We start from the raw sequence: 17,519 nt of genomic DNA on the forward strand, positions 1-17,519 counted from the left end.
TGTTCCCTACCTCCCTCTCACTCTCTCCCTCGTACTTACGGTTGTTCCCTACCCTCCCTCCTTGCTAATGGGGATAATGGATACACCTTAACTAATCCAATTTGGTTGGTCCTAGCCATCGAATTTATGGCCTTTGTTTAGGACCATTGACGTAATTTTTTCAAACGTCTATTTGTGGGCCACTGATACCCACCAGCTTTGGGGCTATGATAATCAGCCCCTAAAATACTGGAGTACCAAGTTGGATACTCAAATCAGTGTGAATAAGGGATCCCCTCCCTTCTCAAGGCTTTAAAGATTTACTAAGAATTTGAACCCTAGTGTTATCAGTTATGTTGACTTTGTGGTGATAAGTGAGACCGTTTGCCTACTCTGACAATGATTCCTCCAAGCAATCAAAAAGGTTCCTTTAACCACCCCATTCATTAGGAAGTAATATTTGTCCTAATAATTGTTCCTAACCAAAACTGACTCTCCAACCTCATCTGCCACAGAAGACTTCCAGAAACAGAGGCTTGCAGCTAAAGGCACCTAACAAAGCCAGATGCGGATTTAGCTTCGACCCCTAGACTGATTGTGCCCAGCTAAGGTATCATAAAAAGTAGGTACAACATGTATAGACTCCATAAAAAGTGGTGTGCCCTGACGGTTATACAGAAAGCCCTTTTTAATGAAGTTCTTTATATAAACTGCCCAAAGTAATTCACAGGTTCTCCAGAAAATCTGCCACATGGCCCAAAACCCGAAGCAACCTCTACGGACCGCATATTACTCCTGTTCAAATGATCCACTACAATCCAGAATCAATTACCAAAACCATGAAATATTATTAAGACTGATTTTTTAAGTCGTAGGACCCATATGCTGGACCTAACAGTCCATCCTGATAATGACCTACTTCTGGGATGCATCAATCCCTTCTCTTTGGGCATGCTCGTGCCCGCGTGTTTATATATATATATATATATATATATATATATATATATATATATATATATATATAGATATATATATATATGGGTGTATGTGCAGGGACATGTGATGACCTAATCCTAGATGCATGTATAATAAGGTTAAAGAATATTTAAATAAATACATTAATCAACTAACTGTTTCCAATCAAAGGGATTAGGTAAATCTCAACACAAAGATGAGGTCATTCCATCAATATCATGCCCCGTAGCATAAAATCACGTAAACAGTAAAAAGGGAGGATCTGGGGATATGAGGATATCCTGGATCTAGCATAATTCAGTCCACGATCAAGTTTGAATCTAATTCTACTGACTAACCATCTCCATTTTTCCTTTCAAACCAAAAGAGAGAGATCTAAAGAGGAACGAAATGGGTGAAGAATGAAGGGTTCGAGATAAAGAAAAAACCGGTCCTTTGTCATCAAAAGAAAATAAGGCGGATGATTGTTACCTTTTCCTGCACCTCGAATATCTAGAAAGAAGGAAACCTGAAATCGGGTGAAATCTTCAACACCTAAGGGCCAATCCTGAAACCCTAATCTCTTGATAAAAGAAGAAGAAAATATATGAATTTCTATTCATTCAAATAATAATTAAAATGGGGTTTCTCACAATATATATATATATATATATATATATATATATATATATATATATATATATATATATATATATATAAAAGCCATGGAAAAAGTAAAAGTGCACTAAAGCCTCTGAAAACAAGAAAAATAGCAAAAAGATGAAAAAATAAAGAATGTGCAATAAAACCCATGAAACAAGAAAAAAGAACAAAAAATGTCTAAAACTAAAACACCCATGTGGTAAAGTGTGAAATCCGACCCATGGATCTGTGGTCAAGGTGCGGTCATGCTGCTCCTGCACTTGTAGCACGTCAGAAAGTGGGTCCAATGGACCCAGCGTCCATCCACATCAACTCCTCCGCTCCGGTGCTCTGTCAGTGATGCCTCCTCCTATGGTACACTCTAAAGGGTGAGACCACATGGGGGGGGGGATAAACGGAAGAGATTGTGTGTGAGTGTGTAGTGATGGAGGTTTGGGAGGCAAAAAACAAAACAGATGGTTTATATTTAATACTTTAGATCAATACGGCTAAAGAAGCAATTGCCATGTCATTCTTCTTCAAAACAAAAAATTCCCTATACGAGCTATCCTTAATGAACAAATGCCCAAACAAACATAGATCCCAATATAAGGCTAGGATCTAGAATCAAGGGTCGAGATCAACCCAAGAGATGGACCACCCATGATGAAGCAAATCCCCATATCTCTCTCTCAGATTTCTTCTCTTTTTCTCTCATGATAATTTGTTTTCCATCAAGCATGATAATAATTATTTATTTATTTTAAGTAAAAGTAAAAAACAAAAGATCCAATGGTTAAAAACCTTTGGAAAACCATTTCAAAAAATCCAAAAGATGAGCATGATAGAGTCCTGATAACCATGATCGAAGTCACTAATCACAAACCCATGCCAAACGAAAGGTGGGCCACTAATAAATTACGACCATTTGTTGTCCATCAAGCATGACAAAACAAAATCAATGGTTAAAACAAAAGATATATTCGTAAAACTTTGGAAAACAATTTCAAAACATCTAAAAGTATGGGTCCAAAAAGATTGGCACAATAATATCCCAATATCCATGATCTAAGGCACTAGTCACGAGTCCACGACGATGGTGCATCCTTTATTAGATTACAAGGGATTTTTAAATCTCAATGCATGTACCCAATCACATCCATGTCAACCACATATTGTAGCATCACTAGATGTGTCAGGCCATCACAACAAGACTAAGATCGCCTCTTGCATCCTCAAGTCAAAATGGATAAGTCCAAGCTAAGATATCATCAAGTCAATCCAATCCAAGCACAATGGACCTCTTGAAAGAGACTTAATGAGATCCTCCAATATGAATATCCAATTGGGCCTAACACTAGAACCCATAAAACAAATGAATATCCATACTTTCATTTGGTAACGGGCCCAAAACAACAATGCAACAAATGATCGATGGAGATTAAGCCATCCTCGTTCATCACTAGTTCATAGAAACAAGCAAGATAACCGCAAACAAGATCTGGATGGTCCAATATCCTGGAGTGGTGATAGAATTTGGAATACTCAAAAACCACAAGACAACTCTACCATGACCAAAACCCGGCTATTGTGTCCCCTATTCTTTCACCATGGAGCCAACCAAGAGGGGGTTTTTTTTCAGAAACAGTATGGAACCAACCTGGAGTTAATCTAAGAGGATCAACTACAACCCATAAAGGAATTTTTCATGCAAAATTGTAACGTCTCATAAAAGAAGAATGTGAGCAGTAAGTTAGGAAATGGCCAAGCTCGATTCATCATAAAAGTAACTCAAGACCACTTTTGCAGCTCAGCCTTGTTTCCTGGGGGCCATGCATTAATTGTTAAGGGTCAAATATTGCATATTAGACCCCAGTTATTACCGGATTTTACGAACACGATACTGTTTAATGCCTTATTTTAATCGTGTTTGTGTTATAGGGTATATTTAGGAGCCTGGACTGAAAAAGGGTACTAAAAGCATGGATTTGACGCTCATAAATCACCAAGGCAAGGGACGGACTCTAGGGGACCGAGATCGATGATTTTACACGGCCGAGATTTGAGAAAATCACGTGTTTCACACTAAAGAGACCTGAAAGTCATCCTGAATGCAAGATCACTGGGTTTTCAACAACCGTTCGGCTCGAAACTTTAGATTTGGCCTGAGGATCATAACTTAACCGTACACGTCAAATTTCAACCCTCGGATCCCTGTGAAAGTGGCCCAACTGACAGATCAGCCCATAAACCGTTGATTATGGGCCCACCTGCAATCTGGATATGCTTCAAACGTTGGCTCAACCGCTTAAATGAGCTGACAAAACAGATAGAGGGAGCAGATTTCTCACACGCATCAAGGTGGGACCCACTTCATGTGGATGGTGTACATAGCAGATGTAATCTCGCAGTGCACCGAGCCGGCCAGAGCAGTCAAACTGCCTTTGACCGCAACTTCCATCCAAATTCAAATTTCTCTACGTAATAGAGAAACAGAGCCTGGCGGTCAGGTGCAGGTGGGCCACCATCTTCATGTAGGTGGATGATTTGAGCCGTTCATTGCCTTCAGAGGACCAAACCGACCGTACCCTGACCCACGGCTTGATTTCTTCAGATGTTTCATGCATTTGAAGAACCCAAACGGAGGACGGGTGGCGGAGTAAAAGAGTCAGTGGGCCACTGTGTGATCAAAGGGATGATCGGATCGATGATCTGATCCGTCCAGCAGATGCAGAGGGGGGTCCTGACCCCAACTATGGAAACAAATCAGAGTTTGGGACGATCTTTCGTCCCAAAACTCAGTCCAAACGCAAACGCGGTTTGCATTTTCGCTGCGTAACCTCTCTGTTTCCACCAACTTGTTGAACCGACACTTGTGCGAAAGAGTTCCACCGACTCCAGCCCTTACGCACTCCCAGCCGACCTCCATCGTATATAAAAGAGAGAGAAGAAGAAAGGAAAGGGCATTCAATCCTATCTGGGCACGGCTGCGCAAGAGAGAGAGAGAGAGAGAGAGATAGAGTTTTTTTATTTCTTATTTTTTATGTTTCTGTTTAAGAGAATTAGCCAAATCATGTCGGGCTAAACCTCTTAGCTAGGGCTAAGAGGTGAAGCTTGTAGCGTGATGGGTGATTTCTACGGCCTGAATTCACAATTGAACTAATGTTGATTCTGGTTTGATTAATAGGAATGCTTTCAGTTTTTAATGGTTTGTTGTGACTAAAATTACAATAGATCTACGATGGCTTTGAGTATTTCCTTCCCCTTATTATGATTATGCAGTTAGGAAGCCCTGTTGTTCACCATCGCCCCTTGGACATGGTTGGATGATGGAACCTTTCCTAACATTCATACATCTCTCAGATTGGCTATGGATTGGTTTAATTCTGTTGTTTACTTTGTCTCATGGGCATGGTTTTGTGATAGAATCCATTCTAATTTACATCCTTATTATCTCTTGAAAACTAGATCAAAAGAAGTTCAGATTTGATTTTCATGGTTATATCTTCCAACTGGATGAAGATGGGACTTGAAGTCCAGTTGAGTTCTTGAATCAAGCGTAGATCTCCTTGATCTCTACAAGTGGATCCTTGGCACCCTAGTTTCCTACCTTTGATTTTAACAAATTTTAGATTAATATTTTCACCATTATTCCCTCATATTCACTTGATTTAGATTTCATCTTATTCTAGTTCTAGTTCTAGTTATTTTCAGATTACGTACAGGTTTCAGTCCCTGTGGATTCGACCTTGGTCTCACCAAGTTTATTACTACATCACAACCCTATACTTGGGGTGTGAACATTAATCACGACCTGAGCCTTATTCTAGTCGAATTCAATCCCTCTTTAATGCACCAAGAATCCTAAGAAATTACCGGCTGAGACTCCAAAAGCGCATTTCAAAGGATTCATCTTCAACTTATGGAGTCTCATCCATTTAAAGGACTTACACAAGTGGACCAGATGCTCATTTGCATCGGTCAACTTGACCACCACATCGTCCACATATTGAAGTTGATTGTCGCTTCATTTGAGAGAAAGTTACTTCCGAGTTTTGTGTACTCGTGTAAAGACTGTCTCATGTATCTTTTGTACTCCTAGGGTGCACTTTTTTTAGGGTTAGGTTAATACAAATGAGAATTTCAGGAGGCATTTGAAGGATGCTCTCATAGACATCTCTTTCTTTTCCTCATCTCTTTCCTTTTACTTTCCCTTTTCTTCTCTCTCCATCACCATGGACTCAAACAAGAATATCACCGAAGTGACAACAAATGAACACCATGGCATTGTAGATGCTATGTCAGCATGTTATCTCAAGCTAAAGAAGATGAGATATTTTTGTCTGTGTACACCTTCCAGACCACAATATCCCTAATGCAGCATTATCTCCATCTTGTTAACAATATTTCAGGCCTTTGCACTGAAGGCAAATCCCAGTTCCTGTTCGAGAAAAAAAAAACTTTCACTCCATTGATGTAGGACAATAAACCACTTACTCTAAAAGCTCGAACTGTTAGAGCATGGCGAATTAATCCTTTTATCTCATTGCTCAGGCCCCACATCTCATGGGTTAGGCCCTCGGTCGAACCCCTCTCGTGGGCCCCAAATCACATGGGTACCGCCTCACACGAGCCACCCAAGTCACACGGGTGGGGCCCGCATCTCACGAGCCACCTGCCTCACACAAGCCGCCCAACCCGAATGTGCCCCTGCATCTCACAGGCCACCCCACTCGAGCCCAGTGTGAAAATGCCCCCGCATTAATCACCTTTGGTGAGGAGTCTTGAACACGAGACCTCCCGCTCTGATACCAATTTGATGTAGGACAATTAACCACTTGCTCTAAAAGCTCGAACTATTAGAGTATGGCGAATTAATCCCTTTATCTCATTGCCCAGGCCCCACGTCTCATGGGTTAGGCCCTTTGGTCGAACCCCCCTCGTGAGCCCCAAATCACATGGGTACCACCTCACACGAGCCACCCGAGTCACATGGGTGGGGCCTGCATCTTACGAGCCACCTGCCTCACACAGGCCACCCACCCCGAGTGTGCCCCTGCATCTCACAGGCCACCCCACTCGAACCCGGTGTGAACATGCTCCCGCATTAATAAGACTCAACTTAGGTTTCCTAAAACATGACTCTAGGAGATTGTTTTGACACAAGACTATGGACACCGACGATCCTAACTTTTAGAATGATACAAATGTGGAAAAATTCAGATCTAGACTCTTTTTTTTTTAAATGCAAATCTGAAATTTTCAAATCTAGACTATATGTGATGCATGAAACCCTAGAAAAATAAATAAAATAAAAATCTAGACTCTTGATTACTCGATCTAAGACGACCCAATGCAAGAACCTAAGCTTTGATACCAAAATTGATGTAGGACGGCCTAATCCAACCTTAAATGAGCATGGTATTTAAAAGGGGCAGATTCATGCAATCTTTAAAAAAAAAACAACTAAATATCAGCCTGCTTTATACACCATAAACACAATAAAGAAATAAGGTTAATATAGCATTGATTAGGGCCATCCATCACAAACATGAAGTATTGAATCTTAAAATCTGAATTTAGTTGGATCCGGCGAAAGATAGAACTTTTGTCTTGCAATAGGTCCGTCTAACGATCCAAGTGGATTTTCTAATCCAGAAAAATAGGAATTTCCTGGATTGGGAAATCTGGAAAATTTAAGGAAAAAAAAATGGTGCTTCTTCAAATTTAGATTTGAGTGATGGGTTTTATGGGAGGATGAAAATCTTTTGAGATCTAATGATCTAGATAAAAAGAAACAAGATTTGACTTCTAGATATAAAGATTCTAGGACAAAAGGAAAAGACTGGGGTTAAAGAAAAAAGTACCTTGAGAAAAGAGAGAAGGAGAAAGAAATAGGGGATGAGAAATCGTTTACCTGAGCCTCACGCCCTCTTCCAATCACTGGAAGTCGAAGACAAGATCGTCAGAAGCAAAAAAGCTCCTTTTTTGTTCATAAACATAACATCACATGCTATGGGTTTAGGGCAACCCTTATAAATTCGTAATTACATGAAATTACCAAAGTACCCCTACTAAAAAAAGTTTTGAAAAAAAAAAAGAAATTTGCACAAATTGTGCACAAACCGTCTCAAAACTTAAATAAGTCAAATGTTCATAAACTAAATGCAAATTGAAAATGCCCGATGGGCCCCGATGATAGCGCCATGAAGGTGGTGTAATGAAGGTGAGCCGTGACGATCCAACGGTCCGATCACACCATCCTCGCGATCCAACGGTCCAAGTGTCTCCTATAAGCAACTTACACATGTGTAAGGTCTTCAACCTTTAGAGACCCGACCCGTATCCATCATCCAACCACATTGACACGGGTAATGCACACCTCCTACGTTGATATACTTTGAATGGCCTGGTGTCCGCATCAACTCCCCTCGGCTGAGAAGATCTCAACTCTGGCGAGATAAAACTCTTGTGCTTTTCTAACAAATCTGGATCTAGTCACTGCAGCTCTGCTTCTGTCAACCATGTACAGTCGGATGATGGTTTGTTCTTCCACTTACTAAGTACCTCTGAAATCCACCGTCTTGAGTGGAAACAATTTGCTCATCCACAATTCCTTCAATTTCTTCTCTTATCTCAAGTATAATAGGCATAGGTGGTGTAGTCGGAAGAAAATTCAGAAATTGGCCAATGGTTTGGAACAAAATTAGGGTCTATAGGATGGCTTAAACAAGGCATTAGATCCTCCACATGAATATTGAACTAATCCCCATGCGAGGTGGAAGATCTATCACATACGCATTGGACTCAATCTTTTTCAGAATCTTAAATGGTCCAGCACTGCGTGCTTGTAACTTCTTAACGGTACCTTGTGGGAACCGTTCTAGCCTCATCCCAACCATTACATAATCACCCTCATTAAATTCTTGAATTCTACGATGTAAGTCAGCTGAAATTTTGTATTGTTCATTACTAGCATTTATCCGCCTCCTAATCTCTACATGCAACTCATGAATGTGATGGGAAAATGCATCGACTGACTCTGAGGTCCTCTGAGTGACTGACATAGGTAACAAATCTATGGATAGTCTAGGTTTATAACCACTAATAATCTCGAATGGACTCATACCCGTAAACCTATTAACTAAACTGTTATATGCAAACTCGGCGACTGGCAGGACTAAATCCCAAGTTTTAATATGTTCACCCACCAAACATCGTAGTAGATTTCCGAGACTTCGATTCACAACCTCAGTTTGGCCATCAGTTTGAGGATGGTAGGCAGACGAGAACTGGAGTCTCGTACCCATCATATGCCATAATGTCTTTCAAAATAACTAGTAAACCGGACATCCCTGTCAGACACTATGGTCTTAGGCAAACCATGTAATCGAACCACCCCCTTAAAGAAGATCTTAGCTATGTTGGATGCATCTGAGGTTTTAGAACAAAGGAGAAAGTGGGCCATTTTTGAGAAACGGTCCACGACCACAAAAATGGAATCGTGCTTTTTAATTGTCCTGGGAAGTCCAAGCACGAAATCCATACTGATGTCTTGCCACGGTGCGTGTGGCACTAGCAATGACGTGTACAATCCAATATTCTGCTTCTTCTGTTTTGCCAGTCGACATGTTCGACATTGTCCTAAAATTTTTGCTACGTCTCACTTGAAACTTGGCCAATAAAATCGATCCTCCACTAAGGCAATGGTCTTATCTCGACCAAAATGGCCAACAATACCTCCAGCATGAAGCTCCCAAACAAGGAAATCCCGAAGGGAAGTGTGAGGAATACAAAGTCGGTCTCCTTTGAAAAGGAAACCATCTTTCAACACGAACTCACCCGAACTATGCTAGGCACCTAAGAGTGACACGTATGTTCCCCCAAAATCTGGACATATGGGATACTCATCTTTCAATTGCTCAAACCCAACAACTTCTACACTCAAGGAGTTGAGCAATGTCACTCTCCTACTAAGGGCATCAGCTGGTTTGTTCTCGATCTCGGCTTTATGTATCAGGACAAATGAATATTCTTGAAGAAACGCTGCCCACTTGGCATGCCTTGGGTTAAGCTTCTTTTGGGAATTCAAATACCTCAAAAGCCTCATGATCAGAAAACAAGACAAATTCTTGCGGTAGAAGATAATGACGCCAATGACGTAACGACTGCACAACCGCAAAAAATTCTTTGCATTAGGTGGAATACTTTTGTTTTGCCTCATTCAGCTTTTCACTGAAATAGGCAACTGGATGACCCTCTTGGCTTAGTACTCCTCCTATACCTACGCCTGAAGCATCACACGCTACTTCAAAGACTTGAGAAAAATCTAGAAGACGCATGACGGGAGCCTCTATCATCTTACCCTTAATATCTTTGAATGCCTTAGTTGCGGCCTTAGACCATATGAACTCTCCATTTTTAATGCAATCAGTAATGGGAGCCATAATAGTGCTAAACCCTCGAATAACCGACGATAAAATGTGGCTAAGCCATGAAAGCTTCTCACTTCATGTATGTTCCGCGGATCAGGCCAGTCAGCTATGGCCTTGACTTTTTCTGGAGCTGCTCACATCCCTACAAACGACACTATGAACTCTAAGAAGGCAACCCTATCAGACAAGAACGAACATTTCTTAAGGTTCGCACATAACCTCTCCGCCCTCAGGACACTACAAACCTGCCTCAAGTAGTCGAGATACAGCTCTTCAGCGGTACTATATATGAGTATGTTATCAAAATAAACCATTAAGAACTTCCCCATAAAGGGTCTCAAAAACTTGGGTCATCACACGCATAAAAGTACTGGGCGCATTAGTCAAGTCAAAGGGCATGACCAACCACTCGTACAACCCATCCTTCGTCTTGAAGGCTATCTTCCACTCATCTCCAGGGCGTATGAGTATCTGGTGATACCCGCTCTTGAGGTCTATCTTGGAAAAAATGGTGGATCTGGCCATCATGTCTAACATATCATCAAGCCTCGGTATCGGAAACCAATACTTGATCGTGATCTTATTAATGGCCCTACTGTCCACACACATCCGCCACGTACCATCTTTCTTTGGCATTAATAGCGCTGGTACGGCACACGAACTCATGTTCTCACGGACGAAACCTTTTTGCAGGAGCTCATTTACCTGTCTATGCAACTCTGCATGCTCCGCAGGATTCATCCTGTAATGAGGAAGATTCGGTAAAGTAGACCCCGGGACAAAATCAATGGCATGCTGGATGTCCCGCATAGGTGGAAGCGCATCCGGTAAATCCTCAGGGAATACATCACTGTACTCCTCAAGAACCGAAGTCACCTCAGGGGGTAACTCTACATGAACCTCGGGTGTAACTTCCCTAGCCATTAGGGCGTACACCGTCGAATCATCCTCTGTCTCTTTCTCAAACTCTTTTGCATTTATGATATGTAGAGACTTCGGAATAGATTTCCTCACATCTTTCCTTGACTCACTCGTTTTCACATCCCTAGCCTTGTCCGTGTGGCTCTTGGGTGGCAACGGATTAATCTTGATTTTCTTGCCCTCATGCGTGAATGTACACACGTTCGAGCGACCAAAAATCGTGACATCTCTATCGTATAACCACGGCCTCCCTAGAATGATGTGACCTACATCCATAGGTAAAACATCACACCACAACATGTCTTTATATGAACCGATTTGGATGGGGACTAAACACTGCTGGGACACAGGCATAGAAGACGTGTCAACCCAAGAAACCTTGTAGGGTTGAGGGTGAGGGATGGGCTTCAAACCCAAACGAGTGACTGTGCTAGCTGAGACCACGTTGGTGCAACTACCACTATCCACGATGACTTTGTAATTTTTGTCACCGCTCTTGATAAACGTGTAGAAAATTGTGTTTCTGCGCCAATCATCACTCTCTTTGGCCTGCGCTAAAGCACATCTAACTACAACTAATGGTGCAATCTCTAGTTCTTCTTCTTCATAATCACTAGCACCTATCTCTGGGTGATATTCCTCAACTTCATAATCACCCATGTCATCCGCATTTTCATTTGACTCGTCTATGACTAAGGCTTTCCCGCGAGTCTTTGCCGTGCACTGGTATGCGAAATGACCTGTACCTCCGCACTCATAACATCTCAAGTGACTATCACTACCAGGATTGGCACCAAGGACACCTTTGCCCTTATCATCCTTGGGCTTAGGCGGTGCACTAACCTGCGCCCTAGGCTAACTTCCAATGTTAGGTTTGGTTCCCTGAAAACCAGATCTACCAGTAGAGTCTCAAGACTCAAAGCGCCTCGTGACAGGAGACTTTAGGTAAAGCTCTATCTCCTGTACAACTTGATAAGCCTGATCCAAGTCACTCACTGCATGGGTCATAAGCTCACGCTGCAGATCCATGCGAAGACCCACCTTGAAACGCGCCGGCATCACTAAGAGATCCTCCTAAATATCACACCGCATTATATACTCCTCAAATTTTGCGATATAATTTGCAACCGACATAGATCCTTGGCGTAATGCATGCCATTGATCTAGGAGCTTTTGACAGTAAGAGAGAGGAAGATATTTTTCCTTTAATAACTCTATCTCTACCCAATGTGCGACTGGGACACCTCCTGATCTCTCGATCCTACGCTCTGTATTTGTCCAAAACAATTTAGCTTAACCCACAAGTTTCATTTTCGCAAACCGCACCTGTCGGTTCTCAGATATCTCATACCATTCGAAATAATGGTCCATATCCGCTAACCAATCAAGGAATGTTTTTGGGTCAAGACGCTCATCAAAACTAGGAGCATCTACTTTAACACTCTTTAAGACCCTCTCATCGACATCATAACGGTCTTGATACTCAACAGCAAGCTGCGGATTTCGCGCCCCTCTACGTCCTACCCCTCGGCCACGTGCTCCACGACCTCTTCCACGATTTCCTACCCGTTCCTCAACTACTCCCCCTACATGAGACTGTTCATCCCCTCCAATGTCGGAGATTTCTCTTAGGGATGCTTCTATCTGATCCATACAGGTATTCGTGTTCCTAGATTGTGCCTCAATGGTAGCTAAACGTTGGTTGATCGTGTTCATCATCTCAGTCAACTGTTCCATATTGAAAATCGAGTGTAGACCAAATCCTCTACCAGTCCGAGTGGGCATACACAATAAGTGATGTAGGACAATTAACCACTTGCTCTAAAAGCTCGAACTGTTAGAGTATGACGAATTAATCCCTTTATCTCATTGCCCAAGCCCCACGTCTCATGGGTTAGGCCCTCGGTCGAACCCCCCTCGTGGGCCCCATATCACATGGGTGCCACCTCACACGAGCCACACGAGTCACACGGGTGAGGCCCGCATCTCACGAGCCACCTGCCTCACACAGGCCGCCCACCCCGAGTGTGCCCCTGCATCTCACAGGCCACCCCACTCGAGCCCGGTGTGAAAATGCCCCCACATTAGTTCGTCTTGTTCTCAAATCACGAGGCCTTGAGATACTTGAACTCTCAGAAGAAATTAATCCCCAGGCATGCCAAGTAGGTTCAATTCCTTCAAAAGTATACTTTTGTGCTTAAGCATAAGGCCGGTGTAAAGAATAAGTCTGCCGACTCATTGAGTCGTCGAGTTGCATAACTCAACTCCATAAGCATTGAAGTTACGGGCTTTGAGAGCATCAAAGAAGAGTATTCTGAGTGTCCAGATTTTGGGGTTATGTATGCATCTTTATTAGAGAGTCCGTCAGGAGCTAACAGTGAGTATTTGATTTTGGACAGATATTTGTTTAGAGTGACCGCTTGTGCATACCACGCACCTCCCTTCGCGATTTTCTTGTCTGGGAATTACATTTAGGAGGGGTCGCAGGTCATTTCAGTCGTGACAAGACCATTGCCCTAGTGGAGGATAAATTTCATTGGCCAAGCCTCAAGCAGGACGTGGCCAAAATTATAGGACAATGTCGTACTTGTCAACTGGCAAAGCAAATGAAACAAAATACAGGATTATATACACCTTTGTCAGTCCCATTCATCCCTTGGCAGGACATCAATATGGACTTCATGCTTGGACTTCCCAAGACTGTTCAGAAGCATGACTCCATAATTGTTGTCGTGGACCGTTTCTCTAAAATGGCCCACTTCATTCCTTGTTCTAAGACTTCTGACGCATCTCATATTGCCAAGTTGTTCTTTAGTGAGGTCGTCAAACTGCATAGGTTACCAAAAACCATAGTGTCTGACCGTGACGTGAGATTCATGAGTTACTTTTGGAAGACACTATGGCACATGATGAATACCAGGCTCCAATTTTCTTCTGCCTACCACCCTCAGACCGATGGTCAGACTGAGGTGGTTAATAGGAGCCTAGGGAGTTTACTTCGATGTTTAGTGGGGGAGTATACTAGGCCATGGGACGCCGTACTACCCATAGCCGAGTTTGCATACAATAGTTCTGTCAATAGGTCCACAGGTCTTAAGTCCTTTTGAAGTTGTTACTAGTTACAAGCCTAAGAAGCCTATTGATCTTATCCCCATGTCATTGTCCCATAGGCCATCAGAGTCTGCAGAGTCTTTTGCACATCACATACATTCATTGCATCAAGAAATCAGGCGAAAGATCACTACTAGTAATGAACATTACAAATTTTCTGCAAACTAATATAGACGTTTCAAAGAGTTCAATATTGGGGACTCTGTGATGGGCCGCATCAAGCCCGAGCGATACCCTCCAGGGGCCGTTTGTAGGTTACGCGCGTAGCGCTAGGCCCTTCAAAATTATAAAGCGAAATGGTCTCAATGCGTATAAGGTAGATCTTCCACCTTCCATGGGAATTAGTTCCACATTCAACGTGGAGGATCTAGTTGCTTTTTAGGGACCCACTGATACTTTGTCCGGCCTTTCGCCCACCCATCCTGATTCCCTAGATTTACCCATTGATCCATAGCCTCTTCCCAACCTTTCTTCCCAGCCTCTGCCTCCCATTCCTAGCCTTCACACACCCAAAGAGGAAATAGAGGATATCCTAGACTATGAGAAAGTTTCCACGTCCAATGGCGGGTTTCAGAAGTACCTAGTTAAATGGAAGTCACACCCAGCTTCAGACAGCACATGGCTCACTAAGGAGGAGCTTCAGAGACTTGATCCTGACATCCTAGAGCGGTTCAGTAGTTTTATTTCGCTAGTGGCGAAATCTTCATAACCGAGGAGAGTTGATGAGGACATCGCGCACACGCACGCCCGCACGCCGCCTACACGCCCACGCACACCACCACCCCTATGCATGTACGTACGCAGGAGGACCCCACCATCGATCTGACTCGATGACAACGTCCAGGGAGGGCCTCCTAGCTAGAAGACAAGTTTTGGTTTTTAAAAAAAAAAGTGAGCCCAATAGTCAAGAAAAGCCGATCATGAGATCTCATGATCATGGCCCACTCATCGGATTGATTTTATATTTTAGGTTTTGCTTATTGTTATTATTTAGAACATCGTGAATGTTTTAGATTTCTTTGTTTGGTTTTTATTTTAGTTTACTTCATCACTAAGTAATAAGTTGTGCACATGGTGCAAGTTTTTGTGATATAGGATTTTCCTTATAAATAGGCACCCCTTGTAGTTCTTTTCATTCATTCAAGTTTAATAAAAATTCCTGCTTTATTTTTCTGCTCTCTTCGTGAGTTGTGGAAGAATTCAAAAGTGGGTGCGAAGCCCTCCCTTCTTCGAAGGGCTAACTACCATAGTGCGAAGTCACATCTATCCCCATCCGCCCCTACCCTCTTCCATTCATATCTCTCATCTTCTATCATCATTATTGTTTTGAATTTTTCAACTTTTGCAACTATTCATCCACCTACAGCAAGTTTCCAAAATCTGGACCTGTAGGAGAGCTGAAACTTCAGCAGAGCACTACGCCTCGGTCTTTTGTCGGATCGTCGTCAAATTTGGAGGGATTGGAGGTCTCCCCTGGCCGACCAAGGGCTAGGTGTCAATGTGAGAGGCGGGCTTCCATCACATGTGCGGCCAGCCCACCCACGCACGTGCGTCAGCCCCGAGTCACCATCTGCACGCACGAGCTTTCTCCAAGTCAAGTTTTCTTTTGGTTTTCCTCTTTTCATTCATATTTCCTAAACCCTAGCCTTAGTTTGCATTTGCCCTAATTTATTTGCCCCATTTTTTCATCCTAGGGTTCCTTGAATTGAAATTGGGGAATCCCTTAGATTAGGGACTGATTTTTATGCATTTGTGGTTGATTTCTATTTCCCTTTGACATCGTTTGGTTTATAATTTTTATTGGTCCAGTCCTAGCCTGTGTCGGCCTGAACCCGCATAGATTCCCCTTTTTAATTGAATGATTTGGATTGTCATGTGGGATGTGGAATTTGTGTAACTATTTCTGAATTGGTATGATCTAAGCCTGAATTCTTGCATCTCATACTTAAATTTCATGTCCTGCATCAAGATGTTAGATCCAGTGATTTTTAGTTGGACTCTTTGTTGCCTAATGGAAGCTCTGAGACCATTCCTGCCATTGGTGCATTGGTAAGTTGGTAATAGGGGATGGATAATGCGGGGGCATTTTCACACCGGGCTCGAGTGGGGTGGCCTGTGAGATGCAGGGGCACACTCGGGGTGGGCGGCCTGTGTGAGGCAGGTGGCTCGTGAGATGCAGGCCCCACCCATGTGACTCGGGTAGCTCGTGTGAGGCAGTACCCATGTGATTTGGGGCCCACGAGGGAGGTTCGACCGAGGGCCTAACCCATGAGACGTGGGGCCTGGGCAATGAGGGATTAATTCGCCATGCTCTAACAGTTCGAGCTTTTAGAGCAAGTGGTTAATTGTCCTACATCAAATTGTATCAGAACGAGAGGTCTCGTGTTCAAGACTCATCACCGGAGGTGATGAATGCGGGGGCATTTTCACACCGGGCTCGAGTAGGGTGGCCTGTGAGATGCAGGGGCACACTCGAGGTGGGCAGTCTGTGTGAGGCAAGTGGCTCGTGAGATGCGGGCCCCTCCTGTGTGACTCGGGTGGCTCGTGTGAGGCGGTACCCATGTGATTTGGGGCCCACGAGGAGGGTTCGACCGAGGGCCTAACCCATGAGATGTGGGGCCTGGGCAATGAGATAAAGGGATTAATTCGTCATACTCTAACAGTTCGAGCTTTTAGAGCAAGTGGTTAAATGTCCTACATCACAAATTCTTGCGGTAACATTTAATGTCGCCAATGGCATAGTGATTGCACTACCGCGTAGAATTCCTTATCATAGGTGGAATATCTTTGTTTCGCCTCATTTAGTTTCTCACTAAAAAAGGTGACAGGGTGCCCTTCCTGGCTAAGTACTCCTATGCCGACTCCTCACGCGTCACATGCGACTTCAAAAGCTTTTTAAAAATCTGGAAGTCGCGTGACTAGAGTTCCGGTCATCTTGACCTTTATCTCCTCGAAGGCCTTCGAGGTGGCCTTTGTCCATTGAAACTCTCCTTTTTTTATGCAGTCCGTGATGGGAGCTACAATGAAACTGAAGCCTCGAATGAACCGCCTATAAAAAGTGGCTAAGCCATGAAAGTTGCGCACCTCATGAATATTGCAGGGTTCAGGCCAATTAGTGATGGCCTTGACCTTCTCGGGATCCGCCGATACGCCCTCAGCTAACACAATAAAACCTAAGAAGATCACACTACTAAACAAGAACGCGCACTTCTTTAGGTTAGCATACAACTTCTCGGCCCTAAGGATCCCACAAACCTACCTCAACTGATTTAGGTGTTACTCCTTAGTTATGCTATAAATCAAGATATCATCAAAGTATACGACCAGGAACTTCCCCATAAAGGGTCTCAACACTTGGGTCATCACGCGCATGGAAGAGCTTGGGGCATTAATTAACCCAAAAGGCATAACTAGCCACTCATATAGCCCATCATTCGTCTTGAAGGCCGTCTTCCACTCATCACCAGAGGGCGTATA

The 17,519-nt window shown here is 43.2% G+C and overlaps 1 protein-coding gene across 17 annotated transcripts in view; it reads right to left on the reverse strand.

Annotated features, from left to right (window-relative positions):
• The window catches only part of LOC131239659 (pentatricopeptide repeat-containing protein At5g18390, mitochondrial), a 36,611-nt gene that overhangs the window by 2,949 nt on the left and 16,143 nt on the right, over nt 1-17,519 (reverse strand). For 3 of the 17 annotated variants that reach the window (XM_058237480.1, XM_058237474.1, XM_058237471.1), the window contains exon 2: nt 1,426-1,516. The exons of the other annotated variants lie outside the window; for them this stretch is intronic. The gene's annotated coding sequence lies outside the window, so the exon portion shown is untranslated. The remainder of the gene's footprint in view (nt 1-1,425; nt 1,517-17,519) is intronic. 17 annotated transcript variants of the gene reach the window in all.

The sequence above is a fragment of the Magnolia sinica genome, chromosome 3 (assembly GCF_029962835.1).
Source record: "Magnolia sinica isolate HGM2019 chromosome 3, MsV1, whole genome shotgun sequence".
NCBI lineage: Eukaryota > Viridiplantae > Streptophyta > Magnoliopsida > Magnoliales > Magnoliaceae > Magnolia > Magnolia sinica.